Source organism: Lygodium microphyllum, chromosome 4 (genome assembly GCF_053477565.2).
Source record: "Lygodium microphyllum isolate KBCC chromosome 4, Lygodium_microphyllum_v1.1.10, whole genome shotgun sequence".
NCBI lineage: Eukaryota > Viridiplantae > Streptophyta > Polypodiopsida > Schizaeales > Lygodiaceae > Lygodium > Lygodium microphyllum.
Window position 1 is genome coordinate 79,309,272 of NC_141138.1, and position 17,746 is coordinate 79,327,017.

Genomic DNA, 17,746 nt, shown 5'->3' on the forward strand with positions numbered 1-17,746 from the left:
CCTTAAAATATAACCCTATCGGTTGTGATAGCAGGATAACTCTATAGGTTACGCATGATGGTTTGCTGCATAGATGCATATGTGAACATGAGATGCATGATGCACTTACAGAAGCATACAACAGAATTGAGGGAGGGCACTTCAACAGAGACACGACGGCCCACCACAAGGTGCTGTAGTCTCAACTGTGGTGGGCCACTCTTTTTCGAGATGCAACATAATTTGTAAAGCACTGTGATGAGTGCCAACAAACCAAGGTACCCATTCGCAAGGATAAAATGGAGCTAAGTCCAATCATTGCAAGACAACCATTTAGGAAATGGAAAATTGACTTCATTAGGCTGATTAGTCATGCGACACAGTACTCGTTGCAAGCCAAGTACATCATCGTTGCTATAGACTATCTCACCAAGTGGTCAAAAGTTTGAGCCACAAGGAGAAATGATGCTAGAGTCACTGCTAAGTTCCTTTGGGAGTAGGTGATCTCACGCTTTGGCTATCCCATTGAATTAGTTAATGATCAAGGCACTCACTTCATTAATGAAGTGATCGCTCAACCTTTCTAATCATCCATAGAAAATCCTCACCCTACTACTCTCAACCAAATGGCAAGTCTGAGTCTACTAATAAGATCTTAGTGAACATCTTGACGAAAGTGGTCTCTCCCTCGCGGGTGAGGCTGGGACAATAAACTAATGGCAGTCTTATGGGCCTATCAAATAGCCTATAAAACAATGGTAGGACAAACTCCCTTCAAGTTAACCTACAAGACTAAAGCCATTCTGCCTGTAGAGTTATTTGTCATCCCAAGCCTGAAAATAGCCACCCAAGAGAGATGAGATGGAAAGGAGGCATGGAATGACTGCCTGATCGAGCTAGAATACTTATCAAAGACTCGACTTTTAGCCACACATGCGCTGATTTACAAAAGGGCACATCGCTTGCAAGAATTGGTTTGACAAGCACGTCATGCAGTGAGAATTCAAACAGGGTGACTTGGTGTTGTTATACTCAATAAAAGGCCACAAATAGAAGATGAATTTCAAGGATTAGGACCTTTTTGAGTCTGCACTATCAACTAAACTGGCAATGTAGAGCTCAAGACCCTAGATGGAGAGGGCATAGGCTTTTTCAATGAGAGCCGCATAAAGAAGTACTAACCTTCCACACATCCACTGCACAAGCCTCCCATGCTAAAGTTGCCTTTGAAAGTCCAAGTCACCACAATAATGAAAATTGAGGAGAAAGATGAAGAGACAGTAGCACCCACTTACCTGTGCATGATGGTCATTGCCCTAGACACATACATTCGACGCATTGATTGATGAAGGAGCTGATTTCAATATCTTAACTCACGATCATTGGACTCAAATTGGTCGCCCACAACAACTACAACCTACCAATGCCAAACTTAGCCCATTTGGGATTCAATCGTATGCCCTTCTAGGAAAGTACAAAGTAGCAGTCTCTATCGAGTCTGAAAGCATACCCATAATCTTTTACATGTTGTTGCCGAACACAAAAGATGTTGGTTAGGAATCACTGTTAGGATGCTCATTTAAAAAGCAAGCACATTGTAATGTCAACTACGACTCACATCGTATTCACCTTGCTATTGGCAATGTGAAAATAGTCATGGCTTTCCGCAAGGACAACACAACTCCATCAAAGCTCGTGAGGCCACTGGTAGAGAAAACCACCATCAAGTCTAAGGAGCGGGGTCGAAACTTATCAAAACCTGCCACACCACACTATCAACACACCACAAAGATCAAGGCTAAGGCCCCTAAAACACAGATCAAGTGGGTGTCTAAATATCACGGGCTACCACCTAGGAACAATGTATCTATCTATGAGAGATTGAGAGAGAAAACTATGAAGACAATGAAGATGAATCATATGTGATTATTTCCATTCAAAAGTATTGTATTCTTGTTAGTTTTGAAGATGTTGAAGATTATGGTTGATTCTCTTAAATTCGTGGGAGTTTGTTTCTATGATGTTGCATGAAGATTTGTTCTTTTTCTTATTGTGGTTCTCTAAAGAATGAAACAAAAGCTTGTTGATGTTACAAGATAGATTTTCTTGTAGAGTAGAAACTCCTTTTCCCTGGTGTCTCTCTTGGGGCTCCATGTTTTTGGTGTGCGGCCGAGGAAAAACTGCCATCAACAAGCATCAAAAGGGGCTGAAAATGAAGGAACTGGCATTGCCAAGAAGAGAAGAATTCAATGAATGTTTGCAAAGTTCCTTCTTCCACTGAAGAGTTGGATATTCTTATTGTCAAAGCCACTTTCCACAAGAAGTTCATCCCACAATGGAGAAAACATATTACCATCATGATGCAAGCTCTATATGGTGGACTATTTGCTCTTTCAGTTGAAGCCACAAAGACTTGCATCTTGGTGGCTAATTGTTTGGGAACCAACTGAAGTGCAAAAACGGAGAGAATGACCATCCATGGAAGATTTGGCATTCATTGAGAAGTTTCCAAACATCATCAAGTGGGATATCGTGAAGAAGCTTCAAGAGTCGTGGTCAGTGGAGGTTCACGAAAACAAGAAAGAAAAGAGTTGGAATTTGTTCATGGATGCTCAACAGCAGGATACGTGGGATGCTTGGTGCACTAACAATCTTCTATTCGTTCAATTAGCAACCCACTGGAAGTTGGTAAATAGAGTATTCTTTATAACATACACTATTGAAACCATCAAAAGCTGGCATTATTACGACGATGGCACAACAATGATCCTCAGAAGAATGAGTTTTGATACCTTCAAAATGGAATATCTCCCCCTCTGTAGTGGTTTGAAAGTTGAATTCAAAGACATAGAGAAGAAAGAAGTAGAAGAAATGTTGGCAAGGGAGTTCTCCAGAGACTAAAACCTTCTGTTATCCGTCTGTGGAGCACTAAAAACTTAGTGGAGCCAACCCCCTCACGAATTATGCCATAAGGAAACAAGCGCTAGAACAAGTCCAGAGGTATGTCAGAAAAGAGTAGGCAAGAATCAAGGCTGAGAACGAGCTTGCAACAGAAGCCTCCTTTGATGCCCTAAAATCACTCTTTACAGAAGTCCCCATGGCGACTCAATGTTCCCTTCCTAGTCAGATTCATCCTAGAAATATTGATGACAGGCCAACAAGTGTAGTCCCATTGCCAATTTTTAAGGGAGAGTACAATGAAGACCCTGATCTTCATGTAGCAAAGTTTATGGTAGCATGTGTAGCTAACAAATGCCAAAACCCTCGATCATTGGTTAGCAATATTCCCCACCACTTTCAAGGGCACGGCGTTTCAGTGGTATGAGAGACAAGCAGCAGGAACTTTTGGTACATGGGACGACCTGAAGTTGGCCTTCCTCACTAAATTTGTTAAAATATTTGCAATCACACCTACTTTAGTTCCTTTACGAGGTGTAGTGAGGGCTCAGGACCAGAATCCCATATGCATAGTAGGAGAAAGTACCACCACTCAATTCCTATAAAGCATTGTACTTGCAATCTTTTTCTAATGCAATGATAGTACTCTTTTCTTTCTAGTAAAGTGTCATGTCACTGTCAATACACAAGATTGTGTTTATGAGTCCAAGTCTCAATCTTGGAACCTAATTCACTTGTGTAACAATTTGTCCTTGTCAGGTTCAATTTCTTCATGAGTTTCTTTTTCCTCTTTCAACCTCCATAGCTTTCGCATCTGCCATGCTCTAGATCCCGCGTATTTCAACAAAATTCAGACGTGAAGGTTTTGAAGAGAGGATGTGAGAGGAGTCCATGAACCTAAGTCAATCCTCTAGAGAAAGAGTAGAAGCTTATGTCTCGCAAATGGAATCCATCCTGAAGAGATGGACCAGCCATCATTTGGATGAAGGCATCCAGAAAGGAGTGTTTCTCAGAGGCCTACAACCAGAAGTTCACAAGTTCGTGGAATTGAGAACACTAGTCAATCTACAAGCTACAGTGGAAGGTGCAAGACTGTATGACGAAGTTGAAGCAAGGTTGTCAATGACCTTAGGAAGAGGAGTCTTACCTCCTCCCATGCCAGGAATGGTATACCCACCAAATATAGTCCAAGGGACAGTTCCCTACCCCTAGATGCAAACAGTTTCGTAGACAACAGTGCCTCAAATGATGGTTCAACCACAACAACAGTGGTCTCAAATAGTTTCTCCAATGGTGACTCAACAATAGTGGGATCCTACCCACTGGAATCAACAACCCCAAGTCTCAACAGGAGCTCTGAATCAAAACTAGAAGAGGACCTCCTAGATCAACCCAACCAGTGTATGTAGTAATCACAGAAGCTTCCCAAAACCCTACTACAAGTACTTCAAGAGGTGAAAATCTGAAGGAATATCTATCCAATTTAGTGGCAAGTATCAAGAAAGAGCTTATGGATGTGATTAAGAGTAGGTACAGAAAATGAAGGTGAATATTGTCAATATATCCACTCCTACAAGAGGTGGGAGAGATGTGATGCATTCTAATACATGGTGCGGAAAGTGCCATCAAGCGGGACATTTAGCCACTGAACGTACCTGAAATCCAACCATTCCTAGAGCCTTCTGTTCATACTGTTTGAGAAAGAACCATACAAAGGATATCTGCTCTTTGAAAGAGATGCACGAACGAAGAAAGAAAGATGAAGATGCAAGATTCAACTTGTTGGAATCCAAAATGACAACGCAAGACGTTGGACCAAAGCCTAGGGAGTTTTATCCTAATTTCCGTCCAAGGAGGTTTCCCTCTCAAAGTTATAGAGGACAACAGTCTGCTGGTGGTGGTCAGAGATCAGAGGTGGAATGTTATAGATATGGAGAAAAGGGTCATATCTCACCGAATAGTCCAAACCCTAGAAGATCTATGGATTACAAGCCCTTATGCAGTCGATGCAAAGGAGAAGGCCATACCACAAAAGATTGTCCAAGTCCAACCCTTATGAAATCTACATCTGATACCCAATCGAAGACCCAAGAACCTGCTTCCAATTTGGTGGAATTGGAAGTGGCTTCCATAACACATGCAAAGAAAGGAGAACCCGTAGTTCCAAAAGAGAATGTTCCTTCTGCCAAGACTGTGAAGTTCATCCTTCCTTGGGATAAGCAGAACAATACAATCTAGAATAAGGAAGTACATAGCACTATAGAGCCACAGAGAGCTACAAAGACAGTTGCAGAGACAGGACCAGACGTCTAGGAAATAGAGGATGCAGAAGTACCTTCTCATGAAGAAGAAGTGCAGATGTTGCCACTCCTAGAAAAAAAAAGAAAAGATAAAAGTGGGCATGGCCCCATTTCCCAGTCGATTGGAAAAGCCTATGGATCCTATCAAAGAATAGGATTTGGTCAAAGACCTCGACACCTTTAAACCAAACCTAACCTTCCGATAGTTGCTGATGCTGTCTCCAAGTTGCCGAAAAGATTTAAAAGAATCTTGACAAGAAGACGCAGCCTAAGGATTGCTCCCCCAACAACAACAACGTCCAACAGAACTCGTGAACTAGATGTGGCTAATGCCTTCTTGGATCCTCGAATCCCAGAGATTGACGTATGGATAGAAGGATGCTTTATTGCAGATGCATTGATTGATGGAGGCTCATTAGTAAACATAATGACGGATGTGACAATGAAGGATTTAGGCTTGCAAGAAATGCAACCTACACAGTGGCTTATCAGATTGGGAGACCAAAGCAGAATCAAACCGTTGGACATCTTCCAATACGTAAAAACAACCTTTGCAAGAAGAGACTATTGGCTAACATATTTGGTGGTCAAACCAAATTCCTACGCAACCTCATAACCTCTGATGTTGGGAAGACCTTGGCTTTTTAAAGCAAGAGCAAGGACACAGACTGGTTTAAAGGAACTCTAACCCTAGGCAGAGGACCTAATAAAGTGGTGTTGAAGTTGTATGGATCGCAAAAAGGTAATGGATCTACATCCATTGAAGTCATAACAGACTCCTCCAATGAAGTAACAGATGGTACATCGGGAGACAAAGAGGCTGTCAAACAGATCTTTCCCAAGAAAAGAGAGCCACATTCCCTAACAGTGGGCACTGTAAGCCAACTACCGAAGGAAGCAAAGTCTTTGTCCATGGGAGAATACCTCCTGCCTAAACCCGAATTGACTTATAAAATCACCTCTGATAGCGAAATGAAGCATGGATGTACTGTTCTCTCTGTTACTTCACAATCACAGAGTCAGAGACAGAGGCAAAGTCAGAAGCATAGACAGAAGCAGAAGTAGAAGTAGAGGACATAATAGAGAGCTTGTTCTTCTCTTACAAAAAACCCACAAATGTAGAAACAGAACCTGAAGAGAATGAAAGTGATAATGCAGACAAAGATTATGAAAGTGAGCTAGAAGGATCTATGCCACTCATAGAAGGCAGAGATGAGGAAGATGTTCCTGACGTTCCTGAAGCCTCAGAAAGCATAAGATCCCTTTTTGTGTGATAGAATGATTGTGGTACCCTTTCGATTGATCCATGAATCATATCATACGCAAAGCTTTTATAAGAAATGGATTAAGAAGAATAGGCCTTCCTTTAGTAGTGGCTCTTGTCGTCCAAAGTTACCCTTCCTTAAAGAAGATGATGACAATGCACTAACAACCCCAATCCTGCAGTTTAAACAGAACACGGGAAGCTCCTGTTATGTGATGTTCTTGGATACATCTTCAGAAGACGAATTCTCGAGCCAAGAAGTAACTCATTCCCAACCCAAACTCGAAACCTCAATGATACCCTTTCAGCCTCTCCCAAAGATCAAGCTAAGCCTCCATTAAAAGACAACAGTAGTTCCAGTGCATCATCACAAGATGAGACCACTGGCTTAAAGGAGTCGGATCTTTACCCAGAAGCAATGCGTGGGAACATTTATCCGTGAAGTGAAAGGTGAAAGGCAATTGACATTCGTGGATGCTGACGGTACTGAACATCACCTGAAAGTGGATCTAAATATTTCAGAAGAAGAACTAGTGATCTTGCAAGACCTACTAAAGGATAACTTAGACATGTTTGCATGATCGTATAAAGATCTAAAGGGGATTGATCCCACAGTATGCCAACACCACATTAATCTAGAGCCTGATGCAAAACCTGTGAGGCAAAGATAGAGGCACATGAATCCCAATTATTTTGCTCTAGTGAAGGCTGAATTATTGAAGCTCCTTAAAGTTGAGTTCATTTACCCGAGGCTAACAATGAATGGGTTTCACCCATTGTGGTCATACCCAAGAAGAACAGGAAACTTCGAATATGTGTGGACTTTCAAAAGTTGAGCTCGAAGATGAAGAAGGATCATTTTCCTATCCCTTTCACAAACCAATTATTGGACGCAGTGGCAGTCCATGAGCTCTATTCCCTCTTGGATGGATTCAACGGATACAATCTAGTCGAAATCGCAAAAGAGGACCAATTTAAAACAACCTTCACAACCGAATGGGGAACCTATGCTTACATAGTGATCCCGTTTGGGATCTATAATGCTTCTGTTACCTTTCAACGAGTGATGATGGCTACCTTACAAAACCATCTACATGATTTCATGGAGGTGTATCTCAATGACTTCCATGTCTATAGCCTAATCCGTGAGCATTGGGGACACCTAGAGCAATGTTTTGAGAGATGCCGAGAGTATGGGATTCCTCTCAACCCTGAAAAATGTGTTTTTGGCGTCTCATTTGGAGTTCTTCTAGGCCACATTGTCTCTACACAAGGGATAGCAATAAATCCTGCTAAGATTGAGAAGATTGCCGCCTTAATAGCCCCAACTTACCTTATTGAGGGGGGTTTATTGGTCATGTGGCCTACTACAAAAGGTTCATTGCACACTTTGCGACGAAGGTAGCTCCTTTGCATAAACCCCTAAGAAAAGATGCCGAGTTTACATGGACCACTGATTGTGACGAGGCATTTAATACCCTGAGTAGCGTTTGATTTAAGCACACATCCTGCAGCCTCTTGATTGGACGAAGGAGTTCCATGTTCACACTAATGCATCAGTTGAAGGCCTAGGTAAAGTCTTATGCCAAAAGGACCCCTCTAAATTAGATCAACCAATCTATTATGCAAGTCAGAAAGTAACCGACAGAGAGTGAAACTACACAGTGATAGAGCTTGAGTATTAGTAATGGTGTTTGCTTTGGAGAAGTTCTGACATTATATGTTGTCGACTCATTTCAAATAGTGTGATGCTTATGATTACTGTAAATGGTGTGATGCTTGTTAGTAAATGGGAAAGCCTACCAAATCTAGTGTCATACACCTACAACCTATTATTCCCCTAAAGCCATTCGAGAAGTGTGAGATTGATTTCGTAGGGCCCATTGATCCGCCAACCAAACAAAAACAGAATCGATATATCCTAGTATGTATAGATTATGTCACCAAGTGGTGTGAAGCTAAAGCTTTGAAGCAGGACGATGGTAATAGTGTGGCCTTGTTCCTGTACGAGAACATCATCACCCATTTTGGCAGTCCCCTAGAGCTTGTTAGTGACAAAGGTACGCACTTCCTTAACAAGATTATTGAAGAGTTGACAAAATTGTATAAGATTTGCCATCGCAAGTCCACCCCCTATTACCCCAGAGCCAATGACCAAGTTGAAGTCACCCATCGCATCCTCTGCTCGATCCTGACAAGGACGATTGCCGCACATTGCCATGATTGGGATTTCCTCACAAACTACTAGGGATGTGGAAAAGGTGGTAACACCCCACAGTCCAGGATAGTCAAATCATCAATAGGCACTTTTCCAGAAGAAATTCCAAAGCCACCTCCCTTGGTGTGTTGTCTCTGCGCACCCCATAGAACATGTGATTCCCTCACACAAACAACATGATCTCTAGAAAATCTACAGTACCAGATATATGGGATACCTCCCTAGGTACGCCTCATCTTTAACACCTTGATGACAATAATAGACGAGGAGATCTTCATCGACAAACAATTGAGTGATGCGAGCTTTCATCCTAACAGGACGAGCTATGAGTATGGTCTGCCCTCTGTCTCTATCAGTGAGTGTGAGACAGAGGGTGGAGTGAGTGACTAGTCCATTCCCTTCAATTCAAATGAGAGGTAAGCTATTTGGAATTAAGTATTGCATACATAGGTTGGACCTCTCAATGCACAAGGCACGATCTGTCACTTACGCATTGCACTATAAGGATCCCTAGCCTTCCTTCTTCCAATGTATGCCAGCACAGGGAGAGATGATGCACTGTTGCACCATCCAATGCGCACAAGACATACAAAAATTTTGTACAAGTGTAAGTGAGGATTACATCAATGGGTATAAGGAACGGGTTGCCCTCCTGTATTCTAAAACCGAGTGTGCGATAATAGAGGGGGGTCAGAGTGTGACTAGTATGTCCTCAAAACAATCATTGAGAGGTAAGGATTGAGGGACATTACGACATTGGAGTAAGGTATGTTTTCTTTTCCCTTTGCACCCATGAGATTGGTCTTTTCTCTCACCATAGGATACTGAGTGGGGCGTCTTTGCTTACGTAGTCATGCCCTTTGGGTTATCCAATGCCCTTGCCACCTTTCAATGCCTTATGTGCACCATATTCAAGGACATGCTTCGCAAGGAGTTGAAGGTCTTCGTTGATGACCTGTGTGTCCATTCGACCTAGATTGAACACCTAGACAAACTCCGCACGGTCTTTGAACGGTGTCACTTATATCGCCTCTCCCTGAACCCCTTGAAATGTCAGTTTTGGGTGAAGCACGAAGGCATCTTAGGACAGATGGTGTCAAAAAACGGCATTGCCACGGACTTCTCGAAGGTCCTTCCACCCCCAAGTAATTACAAGGGAGTTCAATGCTTCTTAGGTCACACATGATACTTTCGGCGGTTTGTACTGAACTACGCGCTGATCGCTAGGCCATTTTACAAGCTACTAATCGTCTTCGAGTGGACCGAAGCATGCCAACGGGCGTACGAACAATTGAAAAAGGCTCTAACGATGGCATCGATTCTGCGAGCCCCGGACTGGACCACTACCTTCCACGTACACATTGTCGCCTCTAAGTTTGCTGTAGGAGCAATGTTGTGCCAACCGGGTGAGCATAACTTGGACTACCCAGTGAGCTTCGCTAGCAGGCAACTCACTGAGATGGAGACGAATTATTCAACAACAGAAAGGGAGGGACTAGCCATGGTGTTTGCCGTGAAGAAATTCCGGCACTATCTACTAGCCACACCTTTCATTTTCTTTGTGGACCATCAAGCCCTGCTCTACTTGGTAAACAAACCTTATGCTACAGGACACATAGCTCGATGGCTCCTCCTGCTCCTAGAGTTCGATTTCTCTGTGGTGGTACGAAAGGGAAAACAACATTACATGGCTGATCACATGTCCCGTACACCCACAGGAGAAGCAGCTGGACAAGGCATCATTGACGAGTTACCTGACGCCCACCTATTCCACCTGTCCAGAGAGAGAGACCTATTTAAGGATGATCTGATGCCATACTGGGTAGATGACATAGTCCAAGTGCTCGAGCACGGACTACCTGAGCGACCTATAGAAAAGGCACGACTTAGGCGCTTGATATTGAAGCTCCAGCCCTACCAGCTGATTGCAGGCCAACTCTATAGGTTGGGGCAAGACGGATTGCTGCGAAGGTGTGTGTGTGAATATGAGATGCATGATGTGCTCTGAGAAGCGCAGAGCGGCATTGCAGGTGGACACTTTAGCGGAGACACGTCAGTACGGAAGGTGCTGCAGTTCCAACTATGGTGGACCACACTTTTCCGTGACGCCAAGCGCTTTGTCAAGCATTGTGATGAGTGCCAGTGGGAAAAAGTTCCGATTCGTAAGGATCAAATGGAGTTAACCCCAATTATTGCTCGCCAACCCTTCGAAAAATGGGGAATTGACTTCATAGGACCAATAAGCCCCACAGCGCAGTACTTGCAAGCCAAGTACATCGTAGTGGCCACGGATTACCTCACGAAATGGGCAGAGGCAAGAGCAACACGAAAAAATGACGCTAGAACGACTGCGAAGTTCTTATGGGAGCAAGTGATCTCGCGCTTCGGTTGCCCCATGGAACTGGTTAGCGACCAAGGCACACACTTCATCAACGAAGTGATAGCACATCTCCTATCCACCTTTCTTATCATCCATCGCAAATCCTCGCCATACTACCCTCAGGCTAATGGCTAGGCAGAATCGACTAACAAGATTCTTATTAACATCTTGACTAAGGTGGTCTTAGCCTCGAGAAGCGTCTGGGACAACAAGTTGATGGCAGCCTTGTGGGCCTACCGCACAGCTTATAAAACAGCCATTGGTCAAATCCCCTTTAGGCTGACCTATGGGACTGAAGCAATTCTACCGGTAGAATTCTTTGTCCCTAGCTTGAGAATAGCACTTCAAGAACGATGGGAAGGGAAGGAAGCATGGACGCAACGCCTGACCGAGCTGGAACGCCTATTAGAGACTCGTCTTCTAGCCACCCACGCGCTCATCTGTGAGAAGGCTCGACGAAAGATGTGGTTTGACAAGCATGTCAAGCAGCGAGACTTCCAACAAGGAGATCTTGTTTTGCTATACTTAGTGAAAGGACACAAACAAAAGATGAAGTTTTGAGGACTAGGCCCTTTTAGAGTACGCATGATTGGTAGAACCGGGAATCTTGAGTTGGAGACACTTGACGGTGAAGGAGTAGGCTTTTTTAACGGCAGCCGCGTAAAGAAGTACTATCCTCCTTCCCATCGATTACATGAGCCACCCATGCTAGAAGCCTCGTTGAACGTCCGAATGGCAACTGTAACCGATCTTACGGATCAGGACAAGGAAGCAGTAGCACTGGTGTATCTACGAATCACAGTCACAGCAGGCGCGGTGTAATCTTTCGACGCCTTGATTGATGAAGGGGCCGACTACAACATCTTGACGCATGACCATTGGACACACATTGGTCAACCGACGCTACAGCCCACTAATTCTATCTCACCCCGTTTGGGGGTGTTGCCTATTCACTCCTAGGGAAGTGCAAGGCACTTGTTTCCATCGAGACTGAAAGTTTACCAGCCTTCTTCCACGTGTTGCCTAACACCAAAGAAGCTGGTAATGTGTCACTATTGGGTCACACCTTCAAGAAGCTAACGCACTGTAATGTGGATTATAACCTAAACCGCATTCATCTTGCCATCGGCAGCACCCGTATAGTAACGACCTTCAGCAAGGGCTATCAGGATTCCTCCACCATCACGACGCCACCGATAGAGACCCCTAGGACTAGGCCCCAGACGCAGTCTAAATGGGTGAAACCTGTGGCTTCGTGCCACGCACTCGACCCAAGGCCCAAACCCACCAAGAATGCTCACAAGGCAAAGGAGCCCAGACTTAAGTAGGTGCCAAAATGGTAGGAACCACATTCGGGTACACTACCCAAACGGGACACTGACCGCTTGAAACGTCAGCCGTTCCATCCTAGGAGGCAGTATAGACGCTATTGCCATAGACAAATGACCATGCTACGATGGATTCGTAAGGATCTCTTGCAGACACAAGGATACTACGAGGGCAACCCCTGGATTTGGGTGCCTAAAAATGGCAGGCTAAAAAGCTGTGATATCGCCCTAGAAAGGAAGGCTTGCACACGGGGTAACCAGCACATAATCAGCACGCCATTGCCAGCAATGGCTAGTAAGCCTCAACTCATCTATTGACCCAAGCAACTGCCACAAGCCTTAAACCTGCTTAATCCAGAGGGCTTAAAAAGCCCTATGACTGCTCACTCAGAACCCAGCCCAACCCCCAAGTCCCCAGAGCTCCTTGCAGCACCTCAATGTGCTTCTGCGTACAAAGCCCAACCTGTGACACCGCGGAAGGAGTCACCATTGTCCAGTCCAGTTGCACCATCCCCACCAGCAAATCTTAGACCCTCGTACGAGGTCCCGACCTTCCCTCTCCTTGGCTAACGACCTTGCCGCGACCTCTGAGGATGACTAAATAACCTGCATCAGGATGTTCGACGACACTTTCACCACATTCGCTAGAAGCTATGAGAGGCTAGACTTAGGCCTCCTTGATCGAACCCTTGCTTCACAGGTTTGTGCATTACCATGCACATGGGAGGAATACAAACTTATAACTACTAAATCCCCCAAGATCGCTACAGAACTCATAGCTAACAATGAAATCTCAAAGGAGCAAGCGAAGCTCAGACGCCTAGTCACTTCATATCGAAAGACTCCCCACTCTGTTCCTGAACACGAGATCCACGAGCTCATGCAGATGGCAAGCCCGCCCTCCACATTCTTACAACAGTGGTTTGCTCTGCGAATCCAATGGGAGAAAAAAGGTTGCCAAATAATGACCAATGCTGAGCAACGCAGGGCAATTAAAACCATTGAATATGACCCCACTTATGTGGCACCCATCTTGTTTAGGGTTTTGGCCATCACCCGCAATCAGCAATTGGACAACCATGTGCTCGCCCACCCCTATATTGACCAACTCCTCACCAAAGAGGAATTACATGTCGCCAGCCACATTAATACTGGGGATCTCTTTCATGATGTCTTGACCTACATCTCCCAGGTCTCTATCCAACCGGCTGCTCTCGATTGTCATGCGCAAATGGAATACAACCCACGATTCTACATGTGGCTTCTTCACACGTAAATTCCTACCCCAACAACACCAATGCCACCCTTTAACTCCCAATCCTAGGAAGGATTCTTCTATCAGCCGGAAGGAAGGTGGTATGTACGTGGGAAACCCGGTAAAAAGAAAAGTGGGAAATACGGTGGAAGGAATTAGATAGGAAATGAATAAAAAGGGGGTCTTGTAAAGTAAAAGTAGTCAAAGACTTAAGCATTAGTATGAGAAAAATGGCTTCCAAAAATTCAGTTGAGTTTAAAAACAACAAAGTGCCATGTGGAAAACACTAACGGAAGTTATGAATTATGGCAGGAGCAGAAAATGTTGCAGCAAGACCGCGCCCACCGACTCCCATTCACTGACGAGGAAAGGGACGTATATTGCATCCAATTGGAAAACCATGCCTTCGGCCAGCTGAAGTTCCGAACCATCCACAACATCGGAGTCATGGTGGCGAAGGAGGAGGTAGCCAGAAGGGTGGTGGAAGAGTGTAATCTGACAAAATATATTGAAAAATTCTCGCAGGAACCTGATCACTTCAAATGCGTGGAATTCCTCAGGACATACAATTCGGACCAGGAAGCGGGCACTGTAACAGTAGGCCAAGGAGAGGGCAGAAAGAAGGTACTGGTCCGATTGGACCTAGTCCTGGTGGAAAAAGCTCTGGGATTGGTACCTAGGACAGAAAGGCGGCAAAAAAGGGATGGCTACGCCTTGCTAAAAATGAAGAAGAAAGAGGTACTTACAAACAATGACATAAGCATCCAAGACATCCCCGACACTGAGCCAGGCTGCAGGCCAAGTTGGTGCATGTGCTGTTCTCCAGCCAACGATACAACTGCTTAATGCATCGGATTAGTGTGCCCATGTTGGAGAATGTAGCAGCCCACACTCTAGATGAGGTGGATTGGAATGGGTATGTGCGGAAGACTATCGATCAAGCATCCAAAGCACTAGCCCTAGGAAGTGCACCAACAATAGGAGATTCTCCTGCTTGTAAGGTAACGGAAAGGAAGAAAGCCTCCTCCAAGGCCTCTTTCATCGGCTACGGAGGAGTCTTAACTGCACTAATTCAGGAGGCAGTAAAGGCAGCACAAGAGCCGGAGGAGGGAGAAGGAGAAACGCCGGAGAAGTCGCCCCCTCGACAGGACAAGGACAGGTCCACCAACAAGACAGACACAGAAGAAGAAGGGGAAGGACCAACTAGTAAGAGGGCAATCAGAACAACGAAGAAAAAGGCGGTGCAGGGGAAGAAAAAGGGTGATGAAGGCAGAAAGAAAGAAAGGGAGGACTTGGAAAGGGCAAAGAAGGAGTCCGTGAAAAAAGCAAAAGAGAGAGAAAGGATGAAAAAGCAGGAGGAGCAGAGAGAAAGAGAGGAGTTGCAGAAAGCCAAGGAGGCGTCCAAACAAGAGGCTGAAGCAGAGAAAAGGAGGGAAAAAGAATAAAGAGGGAAAAAGCAGGAGGAGCAGAAGAAAAGGCATGAGGAAAGGAAGAGGAAAGCAGAGGAAGAAGAGGAGGAGTTGCGAAGGAAAGAGGAGGAGGACCTGGCGGAAGCCATACGACGGTCCATCGAACAACAGTGCCGAGCAGACGAACTAAGGAACCTAAGCCCATGAAGAGAGGAGGGGCCAGTGTGGGATGCCGAGACGGACACCCAGGATTTTTCGGATTGCGAATCGGACGCCGGACGCGGGAGGTGCCAAAATTTGGCCAAATTTGAAAAGGCATGTATCTTGTGGCTAGTGGGGGGTGCCCTTTGGAACCCCCCAACCCCCCATTTCAGTTTCATGTATAGCGGCATGTCATGGCGCTGATCAGCGGCGAAAAATTGACGCCCCCCCCAACAAAATCGATTTGGTGGCTGCAAATAAGCCATAGCAATGATGCTACAGGGCTGATGCACAAGTCCTTCGCTTCGTATCGCCGGTCTTCGCGCAGACAATGGGGGCCTGGTTGGAGAGAGAGAAAATCAGTCTTTCTCTCTCCTCCCTCTCTCTCCTCTAAGGGATGGTGCACGCGGGAAGAAGAAAGAAGAAGAAGGAATGAGGAATGCTCATCCGGCAAAGATCGGATTGCTCCTTGGATGAAGAGGGGCTGGAGACGGCAATGAGGGGTCATGATGAGCATTAAATGCATGCTAGAAATCAGTCCCATAATCAAGACCAAGAAACCGAGACCTGAAAATAAGCGGTAATGCTATTTTTATAAAGAAAAATGATCTTTTTATGCTATTTGCTTTATGAAACCTTATTCATATGGGATGAAAGTTCATTATGATATTGTTTTCCATGAGTTTCAACTGTTTGCAACCTAAAAATCAGAAAATATAAGGCTACATGGCCGGAATTAGTGTTAAAATACATGGAAAACACGTGTTTTAAGGGTAAAATTGGGATTTTTGCTATACAAATGAGAAATATAATATGTCACACCAACTAAATTTGAGTTTTTGATATCAATGAACCTAAGGGCCACAGCTCGCAATCAACTTTCATTTTCAGTCATTTTTATTAAAGAAAAATAGAGAAAAATGCACAAAAATGGGGAAAAATGGGTTTAAAATTAGGGAAAAATAGGAAATGGGCTGAGGAAAATTAGGGAAAGTTATATCCATGTTTGTGCAATGTATAACGATGGAAAAACACAAGTTTGGCCTTGGTTTGTCCCCGTTTCTATGTTTTGTGTGTATTTATCGTTCTTTTAAAAGGGAAAAATGCAAATAAACCCTATCTAACTAATCAATGATGCAAAATGCTAAGAGTTGGATGAAGAGGGGCTGAAACACTGAAAGATAAAGAAAAGATTTGATTTATGCATTGCACTTGGCATATAGGAAACGGTTTAAATAAAGAGGATGGTAGCATGAGTATATGGCTCGGTGCTTCCTTTCAACGCAGTACATGCTAGTAAAATTCATGGAAAGAATGTTTTATGCACTATGAACGATGCTGATCTTTCTTTTGTCTGAGCACATATCCATACACGATTTGCATTAAGCATAATAATTAGAAGGTATTAGAAAAACCTCCTGGATGCATGGCACCTGTCTTCCTTAGGTTGAGACCAACGATGTGCGTGAGAGGATATCCGAAGCTGTAGGTTAGTCGTTGGGTCCTAAGGGAAAATTGTAGTGAGGAATGGTACATCCTGGAAGGTAAAATATTGGTACCTTGAGAGGAGTTTGTGCTCGTATGTGTTATATGTCTAGCAGCGCATCAAAGGGCCAATCCCTGCGATGTAGGAGAGCTGCAGTGGGGCTCCGACTATTAGTCGGTGGAGTGCCTCCTATGTGTGTGTGATCGTGGAATTGCCAATGTGTAAGGGTTCTCCCTGTGAGGAGTTTAAGGGAAACGTTGGACTATAAACTATAAATGCATGAATTAAGCTTTAGGGCAGGTTGTCCTTTAGCATTTGATAGACGCTCCTGGTCCGCGAGGCCGTGAGGGTATTGGTGTGTCATGAGTATGAGGTCCGACTAGTGTCATAGCCAGTGCCTTTCCATTTCTGGTTCCATCATTCTCTCAATGGGTGTTATTTAGTTTCCTAATTAGGTCCTATTACAATTTATGTGGAAGATTTAAAAGTAGCTTCCTTAATTAAGCCCTCTAGGAAGTAGGGTTCATTTGTGTAACTTATGGCACTGCCACAAAAACAATCCATGCAAGTTCTTTGGAATTAAATCTTATATTATCATCAACTGAAATACAAGTCTCATCCAAAAAGGACGAATTCTGCAATCCGTAAGGATGCATCTTATCTCCTCCAAGTATCCATCCTGGCACTAGTAACATGGCCTCGAGAAACTATCTCAAGTCACGTGGATCATTTGAGTAGGACTGAAAAGTAGGGAATTTACAACCAGAGCCCCCTGGCATCCAAGCGTCCTCCTACATTCAAACAGACCCACAGAGAGACCTCTCATGGTTGGTTCGGTCCACGTTCCCACCACGATTATTTGGAACCCCCTTGGCTAGGGTTGACAGTTGGTTGGGGGTAGCTTGGCTTTCCCTCTTGAGTTCAACTTGATTCATTATTCAATTTCCTATTGTAAACTTGGGTCATTCATTTTCTTTCATAGACATTGAACCTAGATTTACAAGCACACACAAACGCTTAAGGCAAGT